The sequence below is a fragment of the Anabrus simplex genome, chromosome 9 (genome assembly GCF_040414725.1).
Source record: "Anabrus simplex isolate iqAnaSimp1 chromosome 9, ASM4041472v1, whole genome shotgun sequence".
NCBI classification, from domain to species: Eukaryota; Metazoa; Arthropoda; class Insecta; order Orthoptera; family Tettigoniidae; genus Anabrus; species Anabrus simplex.
In genome coordinates this window covers 132440473-132465504 of record NC_090273.1, presented here as the reverse complement: position 1 = coordinate 132465504, position 25032 = coordinate 132440473, and positions in this window count along the sequence as shown.

Here is a 25032-nt window from a genome sequence, read left to right as displayed (position 1 = left end):
TTTTATCCAGTGAGTATAAGAGAAGATATCTCTTTGCATGTACAGTTATAATAAGTATTCATACTCTGCAGTGTAGAAAAGTATACTTTTGCCGCTATGAAAACATAAATACTCATTCGATTTGTAACATATACATTGTTCATGCAGGTACAAAAAAGAGAAGCATTTACAAAACATAATACAGAAATACACTGTCAAGTTCTCTTTTTCACGGCGAAGTAAGTCATACACTGACTGAAAGTGCCCCAGAGGAGTGCGACAGGCTTTGGCAGCCGGCACATTTCCTATCCTCACCGCTAGATGGGGGCTTCATTCAATCCATTCCTGACCCGGTCAAATGACTGGAATCAGGCTGTGGATTTTCATTTTCACACTGACTGAAAACAGAACTTACAACAAAGCGACGACTGGTTTAATACTTCGTATACATACCCCTGTTATGTATCACTTTTCTCAACCTCTTTGGCATGGAATGGACCAATCTTCTTCTGGTCTCTGACCCCCTGTGGGTGGGGGTGGTAGAATAACACCCACGGTATCTCCTGCCTGTCGTAAGAGGCGACTAAAAGGGGCCTCAGGGGCTCTGAAATTTGGAGAGTGGGTTGGCGACCACGGGGCCCTTAGCTGAGTCCTGGCATTGATTCCACTTACTTGTGCCAGCCTCCTCACTTTCATCTATCCTATCCGACCTCCCTTGGTCAACACTTGTTCTTTTCCGACCCCGACGCTATTAGGTTTGCGAGAGCTAGGGAGCCTTTCATTTTCACGCCCTTCGTGGCCCTTGTCTTCCTTTGGCCAATATCTTCATTTTTCGAAGTGTCGGATCCTTTCCATTTTTTTCCCTCCGCTTAGTGTTATATAAAGGATGGTTGCCTAATTGTACTTCCTCTTAAAACAATAATCACCACCACTCTTCTAGTCACTGACGTAATACTTTACCATTCCCGTAACAGGCATTCTTCCTACGCTGTCTTGTTTCACATTTCGTGTTTTTTCACTCTTGCTTCAAGTTTACAGGTGTTCTATTGGATTCAGGTCCGGATTCTGAGTTTTTGAGAGTGTGTGAAAATATGTGGTACAGCAATCGCAGACGTACAATGCCCGCTGTATATTTTGAGCCACTGTCTTGTTGAAAGTAACAATTTCTTGCAAGACCGAAGGCATCAACAATGTTCTAGATTCTCTTTGAGAATATTCAAATACACAAATTTGTCCACGTTACCATCAATAAGCTCAAGTTTCCCAACACTGGAGGCTGCCATACATCCCCAAACCATGACTCCACCACATTCATGCTTCACCGTGACTTGAAGATTTTGGGGATCTAGTACTGTACTCCGTCTCCTTCAGAACAACACGAATCGTTGTGAAAGATATTCAATTTACTCTCATCTGTAAATAATAACGTGTTCCATAAGTCTGTTTGTTTCGATCCATACTGTTGCGCGAATTCCTTTCCCCACTTGTTATTCTTTTCACCTGCTGTGGAAATATGAGATAATATAGGATAATATTATCTCTAACCATTCGAAGGTATTTTGCAATGAATTCGTCTAGATCAGGGGTTTCGAAATGGCAGCTCGCGGGCCGCATGTGGCCCGCGAAGCCAATTTTTGCGGCCCGCGAGAGCGCTGTAAGAAATAATATGAAGAAAAGTCACAAAAATATTTATTAGCTCCTTCAAAACGTATTAATTTTCATACACCTTGCAGACCCAAGTCAAAACTAATTATTCTTTAATATTATTTCCACTTTTCAAGTATTCACTTGTTCTCAACAGATAATTATTTTTATTTTAACACATTTAAAATCCAAATTTTAAGTAATATTATTATTTTTGCGTCCTACTGACTACTTTTGATGGTTTTCGGAGACGCCGAGATGTCGCATTTTTGCCCCACAGGAGTTCTTTTACGTTCCATTAAATCTACCGACACGAGGCTGACGTATTTGAGCACATTCAAATACCACTGTACTGAGCCAGAATTGAACCTGCCAAGCTGGGGTCAGAAATACAGCGCCTCAGCCGTCTCAGCCACTCAGCCCGGCTCCAAATTTCACTCTTTTATGCAATTTTAAAATAATGTTTTAAACAATTAAAATTATCAAACCCTCATTTCAATTGAACTATGCATATTATTTCATAATGGTGTTTCTGTACTATTTGCAGAATTTTACGAAAATTGGCCTATTGAAGTGCGGCCCGCAAATATGACTAAGGTTTCCAGAATGGCCCTCGAGCCCCTACAAATTGGAAACTCCTGCTGTAGATACACTGACACTGTAGTCAGAACGGTTGAAAATTGTGCGGATTGCCCTTCAAGTGATGTCCATTCCGAACTGGGCACATATATGTGCAGATAGTACAGTTTCTAACAATTTATGGGATTTTTTCATCATTCTTAGCAGAATTCTAGTCTTTTATGTCGTAAGATTCTGGGAATGATCTCTTCTTCCACCGTTGGTTACTGCTTTTTTTGTTCTTATATCTCTTAATGATGTACTACGCAATCGCTTGACTTCTCCCGATTATATTTGCAGAAATTGAAGATATTTGGAGACAACAATGTTTCTTTCCTCCAGGGTCTTTCCTTCCCTTTTCGGCCCTCTCGGTTGCAACTACCGTACCCTTCTGTATGAGTAGTTTGTTTCCAGTTGAATACCACACGAATTACAACATTGTTTATTTTCATAGAAAATGTCCGTTGTATATGAAAATATATGTATGCAGCGACTTACCTACTTTAGTTATATCAGCTTGAATGTAGTTTTTCATTTACTATTAAAAACACGCGCTTTGTTTTGAAGCGCAAACTGTATGAATACTTATTTCCATGAATGTATGCTAATGCCCTATTTAATTACAGAATCGACCGGGCTGAGTGGCTCAGACGGCTGAGGCGCTGGCCTTCTGACCCCAACTTGGCAGGTTCGATCCTGACTCAGTCCGGTGGTATTTGAAGATGCTCAAATACGTCAGCCTCGTGTCGGTAGATTTACGGCACGTAAAAGAACTCCTGCAGGATAAAATTCCGGCACCTCGGCGTCTCAAAAAGTAGTTCCTTAAGTCTAAAGTATGTGTGTGTTGGGGGGGTGGGGGTGGAATCCATTGGAATGCATCAGTTTTTTTCAAATGATCTAATTAAATAATTACGGTATTTTGTTAATTATAAAGGAACGAATTTGTGTCATAAATCTCTTAATACATTAAAACATTATGCATGCCCCAACTTTTCACAATTAATACATTCTATGTACCTTCTTTGGGTTTATACCGCCTTATCCTCCTGTGGTAATACGAGATCATATAGGATAATAGTATCTCTAATTATTCAAAGGTGTTTACGATGGATTTGTCGAAACAAGGACACGTCTGCACAAGAGATCAGTTGATGGAGATGCCAATTGATACTCACTGGAGTGTTAGGAAGCTAGTTAACACTCAAACACACGCGTATGGGCTCATTTTATTTCCTAGTGAAATGTACAAATAACTTTCCTGTGCTCTTTCTGCTCTTGTACCTTTCTGGCTGGATCCCCGCAGAGAGAGTCATTCTTACATAATCTATCTTAAAATCAATTAAAACAGTAATTCATGTTTTCCAATACAATGATATGTGGGGTGGAAAGCATCCCCACGCGTGTGTCTGCGTCCTAAGATCTGGCGCATGTGCTTGAGTGTTAATACGAACATAAATTTTTTAAAAATGTGAACGAGTCCTTTTTTTTTTCCACAGCGTTGCAAAAATCTTAATTACGATTCGTGGAAAGTTTTCAAAATACATTTTAGAATGTGTCCTTTTGTCAAGCAAACGTTTGTTTTGATAGGTAAATAGGATAAACCTATTTTACTTTTTAAATAATAATATTCAAAACTATTCAACCTCTGACGTGTATTCACCGCTGAACACTCAGTACTTACAAACTGAGGAGAGATTTCAATTTCAATAAATTTTAATCACAATAGTGACGTACTAAAGGGTCTCTACATAAACGTGGGAGGGTTCATATTTAAAATATCATTAACTGAGATCATGTTACGTTGATCCATAATAACACAGCCTGAAAAATGCTTCTGGAAAGCTAACGTTGAGTTCTCTACTGGAATTCGATTCCAAGTACTTTGTGCAGGGGCACCACGAGCAGACATCGGGTTCATCCACTATATTACAAGGGTGGAGGAAAGTCAAAAAGAAAGCAGTCCTGCAGATCACGACACCAACTGGGAAATCTGGCGATCACTCAACAGACATTGGAGTGGTGTGGGGAAATGTTGAGTGATTTAAAGAATGGGGATTCCTACAGAGTTCAGATCTCTGCGAGTGTCGGTAGAGACAATACAATCTGAACAAAATCCTTATGTTATTGGAATAAGAGGCACCGAATCTGTTCGAGATTTCGAGAAACGGATAGCTACTGCTTGTAAAATATTAGTAGTGGGCAACGGAGGTATTGCTATTTAAGCTGTTCACGAATTGGAGGGTATTGCGATTGTATGGGCTATCAAAAACAAGCCTGACACGTACCTGACACATTCATTGATCCAGAAGCTGCAGAATTTTTTCAAAATCAACTCCAAGATAAACCAAAAAAGCTTGTTTCGACAGTAAAGAGACTGAAATATACAGCATCACGCGGGAAAGACGGCGAGTGCCACGGTGAAGCTTTAGGGCCTGACTGGCATGCAAACATCAACATGTCTAGAACTCAGTCCAACAAGTCCAAAGTTTCTATCGAATATGAATGTGGAGTAAAGAAAATTTTAGATATTTTAGACATTTTCTATACTGTTCCTATGGCAGAGGAATTTAATCTCGAAGCTGGGATCTTTATTATTTAAGTAAAAAATCTTTTGACAGTTCTTCAGATATTGACGAGCTCAGTGTACCTGTGAGCTGTGCACATGCTCTTGCACAACGCAAGAGTTAATGGTAGGCTAGGCTATGATAATGCCATGAAAGTGGCCCATTTCTGGGCGAAGATCACTTATAATCTGAGACACTGTGTTTATTTGTTTTTCCATTTTCAATATATAATGGTAACATTCCTCTACAGCATTGTATGTTATTGTTTCTGACTCGAGTGAGTACGTATAGATTACATTGGAAAGAGAAAGCGTTCAAAGCCTTTGTTTGACTTCAAATATCGCGAGCCTGTTTGAAACCAATATTTTAACTTTTTTAAATATTTGAAAATATGAATCATTCCAAATCCTATTAGCCTATATTAATGTGGGTGTTTTCCCCCGTTCACGATCCTGTGAGTCATGGATGACAGAACTATTTTGCCCTCCAGGGTACGTCAACCAGGCCCCCACCAAATCTCATTACACACAAACCAATTGAAATGTGTCATTATCTCATTGGTCGAAATGAATTTAAAGAAATTAAATGCTAAATTAATACGCTTGCTACTTCATTAGCCTTATTTCATGGTAAGTTTGCCCACGTGGCCATCATTGTAATTGGGGAGTTAACTCGCGGGAGGATTATGCCAGACATACAGATGGAATCATTGACCAAATAATTGCAGCTGCGGATGGAATTATCCCGCTCTGCTACAACCTGTTCGATTGTTGAAGAGCTATCATTTTAAACAGGGATATTACTATTTCCTGGATTATCAAGTAGGTTTGTTATCGGTACCGGGTGTTCCGTTTAAAACGTCACAAGTACGAGCGTTGTCCATGAAGTAAGTGGTCGTAATGATTTGTTGGCGAACAGATAAAGACAGGTCGAGATAAAGAACACTGCTTCATATGTGTATCAGTGCTTTTTCTCCTTGAAGACAGGAAATGACGTTCTGTAATAATAAAAGTAATATTAAGCAGGGTTCAGGAAAAGCAGGTCGAGTGCAGAACAGACTCTTAATCTCAGGAGCATCCCACAAATTCGTTGCCGGGCTGAGTGGCTCAGACGGTTGAGGCGCAGGTTCGATCCTGGCTCAGTCCGGTGGTATTTGAAGGTGCTCAAATACGTCAGCCTCGTGTCGGTAGATTTACTGGCACATAAAATAACTCCTGTGGGACTAAATTCCGGCACTTCGGCGTCTCCGCAAACCGTCAAAGTAGTTAGTGAGACATAAAGCAAATAACATTATTATTATTATTATTATTATTATTATTATTATTATTATTATTATTATTATTAAAATTCATAAAAGCACAAAACATGATTGCTTTTTTGGATTTCAAAAAGGCATATGAATTCAAAGTAGACAGGAAAACAAGAGAATTTAATCATACAAACAGTAACAGGCTCCACTTGAAAGATTATTTATAGGGGATCGTCTGAACCATTTGATGTTAAAATAGGAATCCGACAAGGAGATGTGTTGTCCCCCTCTAATGTTTAATCTTGTTTTGTAAAACGTGATTATGGAAAAATAAGTTAAGGAAATAACCTTTGGCAGATTACGTGAAAACAAAATTAATTTACAGTGTTTGACCTTCTCTGATGACTTAGCAGTGATGTCCAATAAGAGATAGAAAGCGATTGCATCCATTGAGAAACTCCATGAAATTGCATCCAGAACAGAACTTCAGATATCATACCAGAAAACTCGCTACAAGTAAGGAACTCGTCGAAACAAAGATGGACAACCAGTGAAAACACAATTTGGCAAAAGATCTCAAGTGTCTAAATTCAAATACCCGGCAGAGGTCATCCAACCTTCAGGACTGAATCCTAAAGCACACATAGAAAGGATCTCTAAAGACTCTAGAGACTCACTTGGAACAGATAGGCCTATAATAAACAACTCCATATCCCAAAAGGCAAAATTAAGGCATTACAACACTGTAATCAATCCTGAAGTACTATATGGACCTAGATGCCGCCGTGGATCAGTGGTCGAATGTCGGCCTCCGGATCCCAAGGCGGCGGATTCAAACCCGGCAGAGGTAGTCGGATTTTTGAAGGGCGGACGGAAGTCCATTCGACACTCCATGTCGTACGATGTCGGCATGTAAAAGATCTCTTGTGACACATTTGGTGTTTACAAGACAAAATTTCTTAAATCTCAGCCATGGACGCTCAAGAGAGATTCAGTTTACTCTGTCTGCCATCTAGTGGGTCTAGAGTTAAACTGAACGTCGAAATTGACGATCAGACAGCCAGATGGCGTCAAATTAAAATGTCTGCACACGGAGTCTGAGGACATACGGCCGGGCTGAGTGGCTCAGACGGTTAAGGCGCTGGCCTTCTTACCCCAGCTTGGCAGGTTCGATCCTGGCTCAGTCCGGTGGTATTTGAAGGTGCTCAAATACGACAGCCCCGTGTCGGTAGATTTAGTCCTGCGGGACTAAATTCCGGCATCTCGGCGTCTCCGAAGACCGTAAAAGTAGTTAGCGGGACGTAAAACAAATAACATTATTATTATTGAGGACATACGATTATTATTATTATTATTATTATTATTATTATTATTATTTATGCATCTGAAAGACTAATCATATGGGGCAGATCATTAAGGATGTAGACAACCAAGAAAGGACAATGTTTAAATTTTTTTGGACCATTCTGTACAGGGGGAATCTCGATGATAACGAAATCTCATGACTTGTACAACACTCACAGAAAATCTCAGAAACATTTAGGAAAGAACGTTTGAAATTTTACAGAGACTGATCAAAATAATTCTGAACCTTGCCCTGTCAATGAAAGCACAAAACTATTTGCTGCATGAATTTGGAAAAGATCTTCATGAAATAGGCATCACAAATGACATTGTGTTAGACAGAACTGTGTTGGGTATCCAGCCCGAAGGCTGGTTTGACCCTCCACAGCTATGCCAACAGCTGTCATAGGTGGCCTAGGCATCACAGAGGAGGTATACTAGGGAAATGAGGAGTGAGGTAGTTTCCTGTTACTTTCCTCAGACAGAACTAAGTTGAGAAAATTAGTAGACAATCACCGCTTTATATGTCATGCAAGCTCTGCCACCAACAAAACCTGGTCAGAAGATCGCAAGAAAGGCCACAGCGAGAAGATAAAGATATTCTCGTATGTTCTCCCCAATATTGACTTTCGTTCCCCTACTTGGTCCTCATCTGCTATCGCAAACATATCTCAACTAAATAGTATTTTTAACTTTTTCACTTTCAATCCTGTTTTTAAGAACAAAACGAAATCTGACATTTCGAACTATCTGGGTATACTGTACTTGACTTGAGAAGCCCTTTACAGTGCTCCGATCTATGTTACCTTCACAAAATAATCAATGGCTACTCCAAATGTAATATTCTTCCGGCGCACTCATCATGTGTCCCGTCCGCGCCTAACCTTACAACAACGTTCTATCTTCCACCGTCTCCTTATTCTCGGTAACTCACTACCCAATATCGACATATTCACACCTTTTACATCCTTCAAACAAAACATTAAAAGATTCTTTTGAAGTCCTCTCCAGATTTCCGTTTCGTTTCGTCCTTGTAACCGACACTTGCCAGTTATCGTTGCCATTATTGTAACACTGTTATTGTTAATAATCGTTAATCATTTATTGTTGACACTTAATATTGTTGTTCTTTTTTTGCCATTTTGCTTTACGTCGCACCGACACAGATATGTCTTATGCCGACGATGGGAGAGGAAAGGCCTAGGAAGTGGAAGGAAGCGGCCGTGGCCTTAATTAAGATACAGTCCCGGCATTTGCCTGGTGTGAAAATGGGAAACCACGGAAAACCCTCTTCAGGGCTGCCAACAGTGGGGCTCGAACCCACTATCTCCCGATTACTGGATACTGGCCGCACTTAAGCGACTGCAGCTATCGAGCTCAGTATATTGTTGTTTGTACTGTACCGATTGTTATCTTTTATACTTATTATTATTATTATTATTATTATTATTATGCCTTTGCTGGCGAGATGTAGTGTTTACAGTGCACTATGTCTTCTGGTATGGGCTACATCAAATTTGTTACTTTCATTGACCTGTCTCAGTCTCATCCTTGGCTTTGACAATATGAATGTGACTGAGGTATGAATGATGCTAATAATACCATTGCTTATGCAGCCAGTCCCTGTTATGAATGGTGTGAAAATATCGCTCATAGGGTCGGTTGGAGCATGCATTTCAGTGGGCTTGGCAGACTGATATGTAATAGCAACGGCTGGCTCGGTGAGGAAAGTAACGGGAAACTACCTCACTCATTTCCCTAGTACGCCTCTTCAGTGACACCTAGGCTATTTAGGACAGCTGTTGGCGGAGCTGCAGAGGTTCAAACCAGCCTTCGGGATGAATACCCAACATTATTATTATTATTATTATTATTATTATTATTATTATTATTATTATTATTATTATTATTATTAGTGTAACATGGCCCTCCATAGGCTGAATCTAATAATTAATTAAATAAATAAAAAATAAATGGCAATGATATCAGTTAAATAAGTTCAATCGCGTTCCTTAGTCGGGCATAAAGAAGAAGAAGAAGAAGAATCTCTGGAAATAGTGGTGATCCTGGTCAACTGTTTCAAAAGCCTGCGGCAAAAGTAGGATTCAAAGTTTCACTGAAGAAAACAAAGTACTACCAATGTTAATGAGGCTAACTGAGAGGTGACTCTAGAACAGGGTAAGGTCAAGTGATTGGAGAAACTGCAGTTCCGCGGTGACTGGATTTCACCCAGCTTGTCAGAGAAAACAGTCCTCTCCGCGAGAGGACTCAAAACACCTACATCAAACAAGGCCTGTCACGACATCTGAAGCTCAAACACTACACAATTGTAATGATGAGCGATACTGTGATTTGTGGGTCACAGCGTGATTTGATATCGTGATTTTCTGATATCAGTGACTTTTGGTCGTGATGTGATCACAATCACCGCATCGTCCGTGCTGCTTGTTATTTGTAGCTTGTGATTTTCTTTGCTTGTGATCAAGAGAATACCTTGTCATTGTGACTACGCTATCTCTGTGTAAACATTTATAAGAAAATCGGCCACCTAGGGTTTTGTATTAAACAACCTACATTTTGGTTGCATTACAGACACGACCGTTGCCAGTTTATTTCTAGGCGTACAAACATAATCATTTTATTATTTACATTTGCTTTTTGTGGACATGCTGAAGTTCAACCAATATGTCAAGTAAAAAAAAAAATAGGATCAATATTGGCAACAGTCGTGTTTTATACCGTAACCGATTATTTGGTATGTGCTAGGAAATGGCATTCTACACATTTATCTGGCATAAGTGAGAAATATAATGATGAATAACTATTCTCAGCCACCTAAATGTAAGGTTAAGGATACCACTGCACCTTTCTCTAGATACTAGTACCGGCATTAATTTAGAAAGATCTAAGGTCTGGAAAGGCGTTGACCCAGTTGCGTGAGGGCAATTGGGAAGCTACACTTAGCAGCGGTCGCAGAGGCAGGGCAATACAGTTGAGGGATGTGGCGTGCTGACCACATGGCTATCCAATATCTGCAAGCCTAGAGCTGGGCAGCAGCTGTTATTGAAAGCCAAGGTCTTTCGAGGCCTGGAGTGTTCTTGTTTTTTACTTTAGAATAATAGTGGTTTAAATGAAATAATTCAAAATTACAAATTTTATTCATTAGCTATTCCTTATCTTAGTCTGTATTTTTCATCACATTATTGTATTTTAGATTTCACAATAGAAAAATGCCACCTTCAGCAGGATGCTGATAGTGCCAGTCACAAAGCCAAATCAGCCATGAAAAGTAACGTTGGACAGACTCCGTTCACACAAAGTATACCTCCCACAACCCATAGAGGTTTCTATGCTGATATGCCCAGAACCATAGTTGCTGCAAATATCCCCCGGAATGCTGTGCATAGTCCTGTTTTCAGAGATTTGTTTACAGAAATACACCAACAGCACATACTTTCAACATCTACATTAAAGAAAAACTACTTACAGTAGATATTTGTTACAAAGAGGTAATTTTGTCAGTCAGGGAGGATATTTGAGAGTCTTGAATATGGTTGTGTGTGGACAAAACCACCAACTCTGTGGGCAGGTACATTGCTTATCTTTAGTAGAAAAACTGGAACCCAGTTGGCATCTACTACTCTTCTTTGCTCTAAGCAGCTTCAGAAAGTAGAGTAAATCATTGTGTACATCATCAACAAGGGGTTGCAATTGTTGCATCCTGGGAGTGTTGATGATCACAAAAACCTTCTCCTTGTCTTCGATGCTGCTTCCTTCATGACTGCTACTCCACCTCTCCTCAAAACTTTCTACCCTTCTTTAATATTCATGTTACTTGCATGGCCCATGCCTTGCATAGGCTCACAGAAACAGTTAGGGCCAAGTTTTTGCAGTAAATAATCTGACTTCAACAATGAAGAAAGTGTTCTGTGAGGCTCCAGCAAGATTAGCCATCTTCCGAGAGAAATTCCCCTCTGGGAGTCAGTGAGAGACGAATTCTCAGAACGACCCTAGACTCGGTACTCGAAGATGGGCGAACACCTTTCAATTCAGAGCTCTACTCCTAGATAGAGAGACTCTCTCAATGTAGCTTGCTATGGCCATGTAGCAAGATTATCTCCAACTAGAATGACTAACCTACTGTCAAATTCTGGTGAAACGAAGTGGACGAAGACTGAGAAGGACATAGAAACAGGCAGGGTGTGAGACAGATCCTGAAGGAAGTCCGTGGTTCGCCCTGGTCATCCGTATGTTCCACCTATCTCCGTAGAGATAGATGGTTTGTGAGGTGCCGATACCGGTGCGCTATTCCGCGCTCCTCTGTCGGCTTTTATGTGTTATTTGCTGTTGTGTGATTTTCTTATATGTATAATTGATCAGTTGAGTGTTAGATTCAGTTGTAGTAGATTTCTGTGTGTGTATGTGTTTTGGTCACCCATCCAGTGGGTGACCATTCCCAATGTTGCTTAACTGTCTGTGTGTGTGTGTGTGTGTGTGTGTGTGCGTGTGTGTGTGTGTGTGTGTGAGTGAGTGTGGAGCGTTTGCGTAGTAGTGTTGTAAGTGTGTTGGTATGCCGGACAAAACGTGACATTCAGTGATCATGACTAGCACAGTTATTGTGTATACGATGTTGCTCACCCTAAATTATAGGGCTTGCGCAGCTGGTGTTGCTTTCTGAGATCTGCAACGCTACATCGTATTTATGGTCGCAGCATACTATTTTGTAATATAAATAGTAGCTATTGCGGATGTTAAGTTATGAACAGCATTTAGGTGTTAAATTTGGAAAAAGTAAATAGCATCTGATATGTGCAGTTGTTGGCACACCGCCTCGGCTGTACCCGAGTTCCAGTGCTTAGGAAGTGAGGACAATTTCTTGGTATAGTTCTTCTTGGCGGGGAGGGGGGGGGGGGGATTAAATGATGAGCTGTCTAGTGGGCATGGGGATTGTGGTCTGGTTCTGGGGTGTGAGAAGTTTGAGTAGTAGGAGGTTGATGAGGGTAGAGATATCTTGGCTTGACTGGATGGGTTGCTCTGGAATGTTAGGTCCTGGGTTTGAGAGAAGAGGGACAGGTGTGCTGTGGCTGAAAACGTGTCGTGAGTGTCTGTGATGTGCCCTAACTGCCTTTTTAATAAAGGGGCATCCAGGGAAAGAGGCGGCGTGGCTGCCTTGGCAGTTAGCACACTTTGCCTCCCTCCGTGGCACTGTGCAGACAGTGTGGCGGTGGGAACCGCCACATCTGTTACAGCGGGTGGGTTCAGTGCAATTGGCAGCTGAGTGATGGAGTTTGAGGCAGTTAAAGCACTGAGTTACAAGTGTGGGTCTGGGGGGGGGGGGGACGGGTTCGAGTTCCTGTGGTTGAGTGAGGTGTTGGTGCTTGCTTGGACTTGGGAGCAGGTTTTTTACGCCTGCTCCTAGTCTGAGTGTATTTGTGCAGTGTATCCGTGCTCGGTGGTGGGACTGATGAGATCCCACGCCCGGGCTCGGTGGTTGTTTGGGGGGGGGGAGGGGAGGGGTCTGTTGTGTGTCAGTGTTTGCGAGTAGACTAGAGGCTGTTTCCTGGGTAGTTTCTGCCTCTGTCCCGTCTGTCTGCGTGTTCTTGGTGTAGGTGGTTGGAGGAGGGAGAGGGGGGGGGGGGAAGAGGAGGGAACGTTTGGGAGGATGATTCTATGGTTTCGGTGGGTACTGGATGGATTAGGACTGGAGTTGGGATACCTGCCTTCTGCAAAATATTGATAATGTCGGGGATGAATTTATTCCTGATAGGGGTGATGAGGAGGTGACAGTTATGCGTTTCTTCAATAACTGCAATGTATTGACGGATGAAGGGCTGAATAGTTTCGATGATGATCTTGCGGGTGAGTGGTATGGGACCTGGAGAGGTTAAGGGTAGCAGAAGGATGTCACATTTTTGAGAAGTGGGAAATGGAGAATTGTGCCTGGTATAGTGGAAGGGATGTTCAAAATCGTGTTGTTCCTCCTCTTCTTCTGCCTCTTCCTCAGCTGTTTCTGTCTCTTCCTCAGGAGTTTCTTCTTGCGCCATGGGTTGGTTTTCACGAAATTGGTACTGGATTTTGCTGCTGGTGAGGATGTCGGCTATTGCTTGGTTGTAGGTAGGGTGGTTGGTAAATAGGAAGAAGAATACTGCATGTTTTTGGATACGGTGGATGAGGTGGGTTTCTTCTCTGATGCTATGGATGAGGTGGGTGCAGGGTCGGAATTTAGAGGCGAGCATTTTTCTGAAGGATGGTAGGTCGTCAAGGTTGGGGCAGGCTATTATGAAGTAGTTGGTTTGATCATGATTTAGGCTGAGGTTGAAGGTAATGTTCATGGGCTGGGTGAAATTAGAATATGGGCCCCAGCTACTCAATCCACCAGGGTTATCCATATTCTTTATTTCTTACTTGAACTGTCTGACTTGGCAGGTAGGATGGGAAGAGAAGCACTGGAACGGTCAAACTCCGTGGAGGACCAATCGCCTATTGTGGTGCACACAGCGGGTGCCAGTCGTGCCAGGTGTAGTTTTTGCCGGGTCACGCCGGGACAAGTCACGAGCAGGCAACCAGACTGTGCGCTAGACAAAAGCTCTTTTTCTGGCTTCTTTTTGTGTGCCCGCACAAGGCAGGCGGACTGCAATGGTCTGAAGGTAGATGGGTGACTGATGGCGACCGCCATATTACTATTTGGACACCCCCTAGGGGGGTGACGTTTGCGGTGCCAGTACCGGTGCGCTATGCCGCGCTCCTCACCTGGCCTGTTGTAGGAAAATAAGTATAAAAAGAATAAAATATATTAGAGTGATAATAATAATAATAATAATAATAATAAAATGGTGAAATTTAAAACTGTTGTGTGAGTGCTGTTATATGGAAAATATGGTGAATCGCAACGTTATTCTTTACGTGCCATGACTGGATGTTATTAAAGGTTTCTAAATTGCTTTGGGCCAGCGGCAAGGGCTAGGCCTGGGTGGTCACCCATCCAAACGTTAGCCACGCCCGGTGTTGCTTGGTTACCGCAGGACGACTGGTTGGAGTATATCCAAAAAGTCGGACCGCGCTGGGAACGGCTGTGAACAACAAGATGGCGGCCGTTGCCGGGCGACTCTTGGTGCGGCTGACGGTCGATGGCTGGAGGGCGAGCCGGGCTCGCTTAACAGGAAAGCTCGGTGGAGCGCTCCAAGCGGCTGGGAGCAGAACTGTCGTACCGAAGGCGAGAGTGGATAGCGGGAGACGGCAAAGCGCTGTCGGATGTCAGGGGCTCGCTCGGTAACTGGGCTCTCTGGCGATGTTGACTGCTCAGAGCATAGGCTTAGAATGTGTTGTGGAAGTCCGTGGTTTTCAGGAGAAAACACGTAAAGTTACCCAGACCCCAGCTCGGAGGCAAGAAAGAAGCTACACGGGAGAAAATGTAACAATACAGGGCGGAGGTGAAAGCTTAATAAATTATTATTATTATTATTATTATTATTATTATTATTATTATTATTATTATTATAAACCGAAGAAGCAGAAGAAGAAGAAGAAGAAAAAGTAAATGAAAATCCGCAGCCTATTTCCAGTCATTCCACAGGAATGGAATGAATGAAGTCCCCATCTAGCGGCTAGGATAGGAATTGTGCCGGCTGCCGAAGCCTGTCGCACTCCTCTGGAGCAATGATTAATAACTGACAAATGTAATTAAATTATTTTGGAGAATGTTGCTGGAATAAAAGATGACAGGGAAAACCGGAGTCCGCGGAGAACAATATTATTGTTTTTAAGTCTCTGAAGTATTTCTATGGTTTTCGGAGACGCCGAGGTGCCGCAATTTCGTCCCGCAGAAATTCTTTTACGTGCCAGTAAATCTACCGATACGAGGCTGACGTATTTGAGCACCTTCAAATACCACCGAACTCAGTCAGGGTGGAACCGTCCAAGTTTGGGTCAGAAGGCTAGTGCCTCAAACCTTTGAGCCACTCAGCCCAGTACCCGAAGAAAAACTTGTCCCTCTTCCGCTTTGTCCAGCACAAATCTCAGATGGAGTGACCGGAATTTGAACCATAGAATGCAGCGAGGAGAGGTCGGCGCGCTGCCACCTGAGCCAATGGGGCTTAATAATAATAATAATAATAATAATAATAATAATAATAATAATAATAATAATAATAATAATAATAATAATGTTTTACTTTTACAACTTGGTTTACGTCGCACCGACGCAGGCAGGTCTTATGGTGACGATGGGACAGGAAAGGACTAGGAGTGGGAAGGAAGCCGAAAACCATCTTCAAGCTCACAGCTGTGCAACCCTAACTCGGTGTGGTCCCTGGACTATTTTTACGGTTTTAGGAGACGCCAAGGTGCCGCAATTTGGCCCCGCAGGAATTCTTTTACGTGCCAGTAAATCTACCGACACGAGGCTGGCGTATTTGAGCACCTTCAAATACCACCTAACTGAGTCAAGAAGTGCATCTGGGCAACCATCCTCTATTAATGCAAGAACAATTACAAGAGTTGACCGGGAGAGGTCGGATAGGATAGGATAGGATAGGATAGGATAGGATAGGATAGGATAGGATAGGATAGGTGAAATTTAGGGGCCTGGTACAAGTAAGCTGAAGCAATGTCAGGACTCAGCTAAGGGCCCCACCGTCGCCAACTCATGTTCCCCTAGCGAAGATCCCCTGGGTGTGATGGGAGAGGAAACGGAATACCCACATATAGCTGGTATGAAAATGGGAAACCACGGACAACCATCTTCAGGGCTGCGATTGAAGGGTGGTGGTGGTGGTGGTGCTGGTGATTATTGCTTTACGAGAAGGTACAACTAGGCAATTATCTTCTATATAACACTAATCAGAGAGAAAAAATGGAAGGGATCCGAAAATTCGTAAAATTAAAGTATGAGCCAAAGGCAGACAAGGGCCGCGAACGTCCAAGAGTTGACCAAGGAAGGTCGGATAGGATAGATGAAAGTTAGGATCCTGGCACAAATAAGTATAAGCAATGCCAGGACTCAGCTAAGGGCTACGTGATCGCCACCCACGCTCCCAAGTTAAGAGCCACTGAGGCCTCTTTTACAATAGTCACCTCATATGACAGGCAGGGGATACCGTGGGTCTTATTCTACCGCCTCCACCCACAGTGAGATAACTGAAAGCTCCTTAGGCTGGGTTATCTAATACCATTGAGGTCGGAAGAGTACAAGATTCAACAGTGGAAGCCGGATAGGGTACTGAGTGGCTCAAAGAAGTGGAAACAATACGCCAGTTAGAGAAAGCTCAAAATTTCACCAGGAACGCTTCCAGTGTAAGTGTGAAAGTTCATTAATAATAGTAACTAGCAGTTTCCCGCTGGCTCCGCCCGCAATGTACAAAGTATGGTGTTGTTCGTTACTATCCTCACGGATGTTTGCAAAGTTTCGGGCTAATGAAATAAAGCACATGAATTGCTGTTGTAATAGAATGTAATATTATGTTAACAAAACACTTGAAAACACATCACACAAAGAAATAGAATTAAACGTTCCTTGTAACAACCCTACGCGCCGATCTGTTAAAAAGTCCTTCAAAGATCTTCGTCATGGAGACAAATGTACTCATAACATTTCTCATAATCTACCAAGTAGTTATTACCTTAAAAAAAGCACTTGATTCACTAAGTGTTTTAGACCAAAACGAACTGCGTACCTCAGTTAGAACGAAAGATATGATTGCTTCAATGAGAAAAAAAATGTTGAAGAAATGAGACGTCAGATCGAATGTGCACTCATAACTTTCCTCAGAATCAACCAATTCGAATAGTTAAGAGCTGAAATGAAAGAGATTGATTCACGGAGTGTTCTTAGGCCAAAACGAACTCCGTACCTCGATTAGAACCAAAGATATGATTGCTTCAAAGAGACAAAAAATTGAAAAAATCAAATAATTTGAGGAAGGCGGAAGTTAAGTGATTTATAGTACCTGATGGCCGGCCCCGTGGTGTAGGGGTAGCGTGCCTGCCTCTCACCCGGAGGCCCCGGGTTCGATTCCCGGCCAGGTCAGGGATTTTTACCTGGACCTGAGGGCTGGTTCGAGGTCCACTCAGCCTACGTGATTAGAATTGAGGAGCTATCTGACTGTGAGATAGCGGCCCCGGTCTAGAAAACCAAGAATAACGGCCGAGAGGATTCGTCGTGCTGACCCCACGACACCTCGTAATCTGCAGGCCTTCGGGCTGAGCAGCGGTCGCTTGGTAGGCCATGGCCCTTCAAGGGCTGTAGTGCCATGGGGTTTGGTTTGGATAGTACCTGATGACAAATCTGTGCATGAATACCTTTCAGTTAAAAAAAGAATGAAGGAAATCGACCGGATAGAATAGCCGGACTGACTGACATTAGTTTTCATATTTTTAATATTTAGATAATAATAATAATAATAATAATAATAATAATAATAATAATAATAAATAAAAAGAAACACATGGCTCTTAGGGCCGGGATGTGTCTGAGGACTTCGGCTCGCCGGGTGCAGTTCTTTTGATTTGACGCTCTTTGGCGACCTGCGCGGCGTGATGAGGATGAAATGATGATGAATACGACACATACACCCAGTCCCCGTGCCAGGGGAATTAACCGATTATGGTTAAAATACCCGACCCTGCCGGGAATCGAACCCGGGAACCCTGTGACCAAAGGCCAGCACACTAACCATTTAGCTATGGCGCCGGATTACAAACACAAAGATGAGAGGTTATATGGAGGTAAAACATCGGAGGATTAAAAATACAGAGAAAATCAAATAACTTATGTGTGTGAAAGGAACCAACCCAACGGACTGGATAAAGACGCAAATAAATCACGAGACGGTGAATTAGATCTGGCCTACAAGCTAACACAAAACAGGTAGAACAATCGGGCAATATCCTACAAGGCCAAAATCCGACATTATAACTCAGGAATAAGGCCCGAGGGATTGTGCGCTTCAGAACATCTTATTTTAATTTTTTTAAAAGGGAGCTACAGGAACTCGAGAAGAAGGAATGAAATATTTTTTCTTTCTTTCTTTCTTTCTTTCTTTCTTTCTTTCTTTCTTTCTTTCTTTCTTAATCTGTTTACCCTCCAGGGTCGGTTTTTCCCTCGGACTCAGCGAAGGATCCCACCTCTACCGCCTCAAGGGCAGTGTCCTGGAGCTTCAGACTCTGGGTCGGGGATACAACTGGGGGAATGACCAGTACCTCGCCCAGGCGGCCTCACCTGCTATGCTGAAAAGGGGCCTTGTGGAGGATGGGAAAATTGGAAGGGGCAGACAAGGAAGAGGGAACGAAGCAGCCATGGCCTTAAGTTAGGTACCATCCCGGCATTTGCCTGGAGGAGAAGTGGGAAACCACGGAAAAACCACTTCCAGGATGGCTGAGGTGGGAATCGAACCCACCTCTACTCAGTTGACCACCCGAGGCTGAGTGGACCCCGTTCCAGCCCTCGTGCCACTTTTTAAATTTCGTGGCAGAGCCGGGAATCGGAGCCGGGCCTCCGCGGGGTGGTGGCAAAACACACTAACCACCACACCACGGAGGCAAACGGAATGGAACATACTGATGAAAATTCCTGGACCACAAACTGCTGATGGGTCTTGGAAGAAAAGGAGAAATGAGAGCTCTACAAGTACACTGAGAAGATCACAGACACAATGCAGAAACGAAGGCTGATATTCTACGGACACCTAGAAGGAATGGATGACAAACGACTGGCCAAGAAGATCTTCAGATACATCATGGGGTTAAAGGCCACCTCCAGCTGTGTAGAAGGGGTCAAGAGAGATGCTTAAGAACTTGGAATTATACTAGAGATGATCAAGAATAGAAGAGAGTTCAGAAGAAAAGTCGAGTCTAAAATTATTTGTAGAGAAACCATTAAAAAGAAAGCCCAAACCGATCCTTTCCGAAGATGAGAGAAAGAGGAGAAGGGAAAGAATGAAGATTATCTAGGAAGAGAAGCGAAGAAAGGCCAAGGAGCCCGAAGATCTATGTGGTGCATAGTGGGCAAATTCGGAAACAAATAATAATAATAATAATAATAATAATAATAATAATAATAATAATAATAATAGCGTATGGTGGTGGTGATGATTATTTTAAGAGGAAGTACAACTAGGCAACCATCCTGTATATAACACTAATCAGAGAGAAAAGAATGGAAGGGATCCGACATTTCGAAAAATGAAGGTATGGCCAAATGAAGACAGGGGCCACGAAGGGCGTGAAAATGAAGATATCCTGGGGCTCGAGTGCTCTAATACCGTCGGAGCCGAAAAATAACAAGAGTTGACCAAGAGAGGTCGGATAGGATAGATGAAAGTGAGGAGCCTGGCACAAGTAAGTGGAAGCAATGCCAGGAATCACCTGAGGGCCTCGTGGTCCCCAACCCACGCTCCGAAGTTAAGAGCCCTGGGGCCCCTTTTAGTCACCTCTTACGACAGACGGGCTACCGTGGGTGTTATTCTACCACCTCCACCCACGGAGGGGGGGATAATGGCGTATGACCGCCAAAAAGGCCTACTGCAGTTCTTTCTAGTTGACTTCCATGGGCGACCTGCGCGTGTGTGAGGATAGGTGACCTTACATATGATGAATTCTAATGTTGAAGACGGCACACATTCACACCCAGCCTCCGAGCCAGACAAATTAACCAGTGAACGTTAAAACCCCCACCCGGGCGGGAAACGAACCCGGGACCCATTGGACCAAAGACCAATTAGCCACGGAGCCGGTTGGTATAACGATATTGATACGGCTCACCTTCCTGAACAGTCTGTGCGTGAAAATAGTGCGGCGACCTTCCCCATACTGAGCGGCTCCGATTCAATGAAGCGACTCCCCCCACACGACCCCTGGAGGGATTTCTGGGAAGGAAACTTAGCGAGGCGAGCAATATTAACTTCTTAATATTTGATGTCGGAATAGAAGCCAAGTTGTGAAGCTTGTAGTGGGAGAGCAGCAGCATCATGCAAATTGTGGTTAAAACCACGAGAGGCCATCTGTTAACGAACATACCTATGTGTCTCCTGGGTTCACTAGAATTTGAAACAAAAGAAATGGAGGCATCTTCTTATCATTTTTCTTTGGTTCCTTAGTAGGAGTATCAGCCTTAAAACTACCGCAGGTACGCCATCAATAATAATAATAATAATAATAATAATAATAATAATAATAATAATAATAATAATAATTGTTCCGGGGTATTTGTGGAACGCAGAGATGGTGAAAGAAGGTGCGGGCTTGAATGGGTCTAACTACAACATCAAGAACTGATTTAAAACTTTAACAAAGTTTATATTTCTTTAGAATTTCAAAAATTAACAAATAACAACATGACATGTACAATTCGCAATCTTGAACCAAGACTTGAAAATATCCAAAATTATTGAATATTTACAGATTTGGGGCTTCAAGTCCTTAGTCTACAATTCTGAGAACGAGATCAATTTTACGAAATTTTCAATTCAAAATGAGGAACAACTTAGTCAAGGGCAGAAATCCCCTAATTCAAGAGCCCTTGCTCCCTAAATTACAATATCTAGCCTGCCACAGGCACTCTTCATTATTACAAAATCTTGAAAAGAGCTAACACGCTCTCAGTTTCTTCCAGCCTACACGAGGCAAAATTACATCAAAATCTAACACTCTTTGGCTTCTCAAGGCACGAATTACAAATAGAAATAGTATTACACAGAGGTATCTAGTACAACCTACAGGGCTTTGGCGGAAAAGAACAGGTTAAATAAATGGCCCGAACACAAACTGAATGGAGGCGACCACTGCGTTCCAGATAATGAAATATAAAAATCTACAGGGCTCTCAGCCGATGAAACAGGGGCTATTCGCAAACTATTGAGGTGGCTCGCATGGAAATCACTTTAACACATTACAGGAAGAAAACAGTTACGAAAACGTAGTCACCTCAAACCAATATGAAGGAGAGCTGGAGAGGGTAACTCACTCTCTATCCCCGATTTACAGTTAAAACTTTATGAAATTTTTACATTAGCCGAAAAAAGATTACATTTTAGTAAATTTTGTTACATAATTAAAGATTCGGACCTTCCCCTCGGATAAATCTGCGGAGGTAGCTACAGAAAAGAGAATTTATGTGGCCATTACTTTGTAGATGTTCTGCCGGCCGAAGAAAGAGGCCTTAACACACACACTTAGAAAGACGGCGATCAATTGACAAGATAGCCAGAAAATCCGCAGTTTATATACCCTCAGGGAAGGTTCGAGAGGAATCAGGATTAATCCGGCCACACCCTCTCAATTTTTATTGGTAAATTCAAAGTGAACAAGAAATGCGGGATTGGTTGAAAATAAATTACAAAAATTCCTGATTGGCCAGATTCAAAACTGGCGGAAAGAAAGAGAAGTGTTGCCAACCCAAAAATAAATGAACATAGATTCAGTTATGGAAAACCTAGGAATACGAAACTTCCTTAAGTTACAAGTTCTTCGACCTTGCACCAGAGTTTTTTGGTAGTGACATCTGTGGAAAAATGTCCACACTTCTAGATGTATAGTAAAACAAAACAAGGAGAAATTCAATCAGTTTAGGAAACTTTACAATAACACAATTACTTAGTATTTTAGTAGTGACATCTTCCGATTAAAGTTCCAACTTGATGTGTTATCAGTTTCACTTTTTGATCGATAGAGGAGTTTATTAAGGCGCTGATTTTGAATGAGCGGAGTAGAGGTGTACCTCCCGGTACAATAATAATAATAATAATAATAATAATAATAATAATAATAATAATAATAATAATAATAGAGCCTTCGTGGCTCAGGTGGCAGCGCGCCGGCCTCTCACTGCTAGGTTCCGCGGTTCTCTCCATGAGAGATTTGTGCTGAACAAAGCGGAGGCGGGACGGGTTTTTCTGCGGGTACTCCAGGTTTCCCTGTGATATTTCATTCCAGCAACACTCTTTGAATTAAGATATTGAATACTGTCAACGCGCGTGTTTTCTAGAAATTATTTTGATTTGAAAACTTTCATGTTTCTGTACCGCTCACAGTCTATCTATCGCTGTTGCTTCCGGAGCGAAGTTTTACGACCGCATGCCCTTTCTGATGTCGCCAACCATCCATGAGATCTAAAAGGCTGTTCTTAACCTGGAGAATAGATGCCCTTGCAGCCGCCGCTAACCATGGGTATAGACTCTACCTGAAGGATTTCAGAGGCATTTCTTCCTCTGAGCGACTATTACTCTCCGCCTAAAGTCGTTGGGGCCCCTCAGGGTGTTCAGATTACGTCCCACCGCCCAACATTCAGTGTTGAGTCATGGCTGTACGGTTCTTCTCCGTTACCGTAGTAGAGTCATCTAGCAAGGCACACTCGGCGGTCTTCATAAACCTCGGAATTAACAAAGAAACTTAACCCTTCTAAATTTTGTGTAAGACAAAACTTGTTTCAAATAAAATTTTGATCACTTTTATTTTACAATAATTTCCATTAAAGCACATATTAAAGGAAATATTTAGAATTCTATGTTGAATTCTTCCTTATATAGCACTTATAATACCAATATAGTTGGTCAGTTATTGGACATTATAAAATTTTCAGCTAACTCATTCCTGGTTGCCAGCGTTTCTCCCCGTGTGCTAAGTTGGGCTCATCCATTGGTAAATAGCGCACCTACCAAGACGCATGGCTATGAAAAGCCAACTTGCTGCAAGGTTGGAAGATGGGATTTTAGGAAAAACTAGTGCACCTTACGCCTTACACCACTGCGAACAAAATCATTGAACTTGACTGACCTGGTGTCTTTCCGTGGTGCTTTACGTTCTCTTGTTTTAATCGGAGAAACCAAAGGTCCTGTAGTGGTTGCTGATCGCACTTTATAAACAGTCCTCTCAGAAATGCCTGTTGCTTCAGCAGTTTCTTTAACCACCCAGCTGAGACTTTTATCTGGATTCTTTCGAGAAAGGTAATTAAGTACGTTAAGCACAGTTTGCTTTTGTTTCTTCCTCAGTACCTCTCCCTGTTTATTTTTATGGACTTTCTCACCCATAACGCAAATAAATCACTATTAATGATCACTATTAATGTTAAAAGAAAGAAATTACACACGTAGGCTAATCACATAACACTTGCTCAAAAGAACACGATTAGGCCTCTACACTGATATAAAGGCTGAAAAACACACGCAACAAATAAATACCGTAAACGATATCTCTACAAAAGTAATCACGGTGTTAATGTTAAAAGAAAGAGATCACACAAATAGGCACACGAGACAAGTACGCACTGATTTACAGCCTAAAAACACACATGCAATAAAGAACTTAACTACAGAAGTGATCTGCCCACGGTTCACAGATGCTTGTACCAGAGCAACATAGAAGGCAAATGAAGCGAGGCAATGAGGCGGTGACTGTTCCCGCCATTGTACTTCCTCCCTACGAATGTATTTATAAAAAATAAAATGTTATATAGTTATTTTAATATCTCTAAAATGCCTCATCATTTTTATCTATCTTTCATAATACATTAAAAAGTACAGTATACTATCCCTTAATCACGAGAAATTATGGGTGTCTCAGAGGGGGTATGTTCACTCGTTGTAGGTCCGTAACAGCAATACTGTTTTCTTAACGTGGAATGAGCCATAGTGCATACCGTGGAAGCTGCTGCATAGGCTACTTGGAACCACCGGCAGTGCCAATACACTATGAGAGACTGTCTCATTTTCAGAAATTGATGTCTGCCTGGCCATCAGATAAGAACATCTATATCACTTACTAATATCATTTATATACGAGCATAAGAAAAGGCAGAGGTCCAGTAATACTACCTTGCGCGACTCCCTTCGTAATTATTACAGGATCCTCAATAAGTGTATGTGATGGTCATCCTGATGAAGCTGAAAAGAATGAACGAGTGCGTTGGGAAAATAAGAGAATTAAATCTGGAAGAACTAGGGTTGTTGAAGAGGAATCCCGTCCATGAAGACAAGTAAATATGTGGATATTGTTCTTGTCCTTTGGTATTTTCATGTTTGTTCTTGACTTTTCTTTCTGTTTCACCCTCTAGCCTGTGAGACAGTTACTGTGTTATCCTTGAGCGGATACGTTGGTTAGTTTTAATGTTGAAACCATTTCTCTGCAGACAAAGTAGGGATCCCATAGTACGAAAAACGTAAAATTAAGCAATTTCCTGAATTCTACGGAAAGTTGAAGGGCTAAAGGGCCCTAAAAAGTTTCAAATTGTGAGTCTTGGATTAGTGGTGCTTATGTGCTCTATCAAACTAAACAAGTAAATTTCGAAAATCACTTCCGAGGTTACGTGGACGATGGTGATCTACGAAATATCACTGTAATATTTGTCACAAACGAAAGGTAATCATTGATTAACTCAAATAAAGTCTCAAATCCCAGGTTGATTAAGAAATACCGTCGTTACTAGCAAGAAATATGTATACGTATTTACTGGCTGTAAATAGGAGTCCATGGTGTTGTATTCCGCTGCTTGCGCGTCTTTTGTTTCTTTCTTGAGGTCCAGGGCTGGCACCGATGAATGGGAGTGCTATGTCTGCGATTTTTTGTTATCTTTGGCTATATGTCTTGCATTTAGCTGCTCGCGCCGTTTTTTTTTTTTTTCTTGAGGTCCAGGACTGGCACCAACGA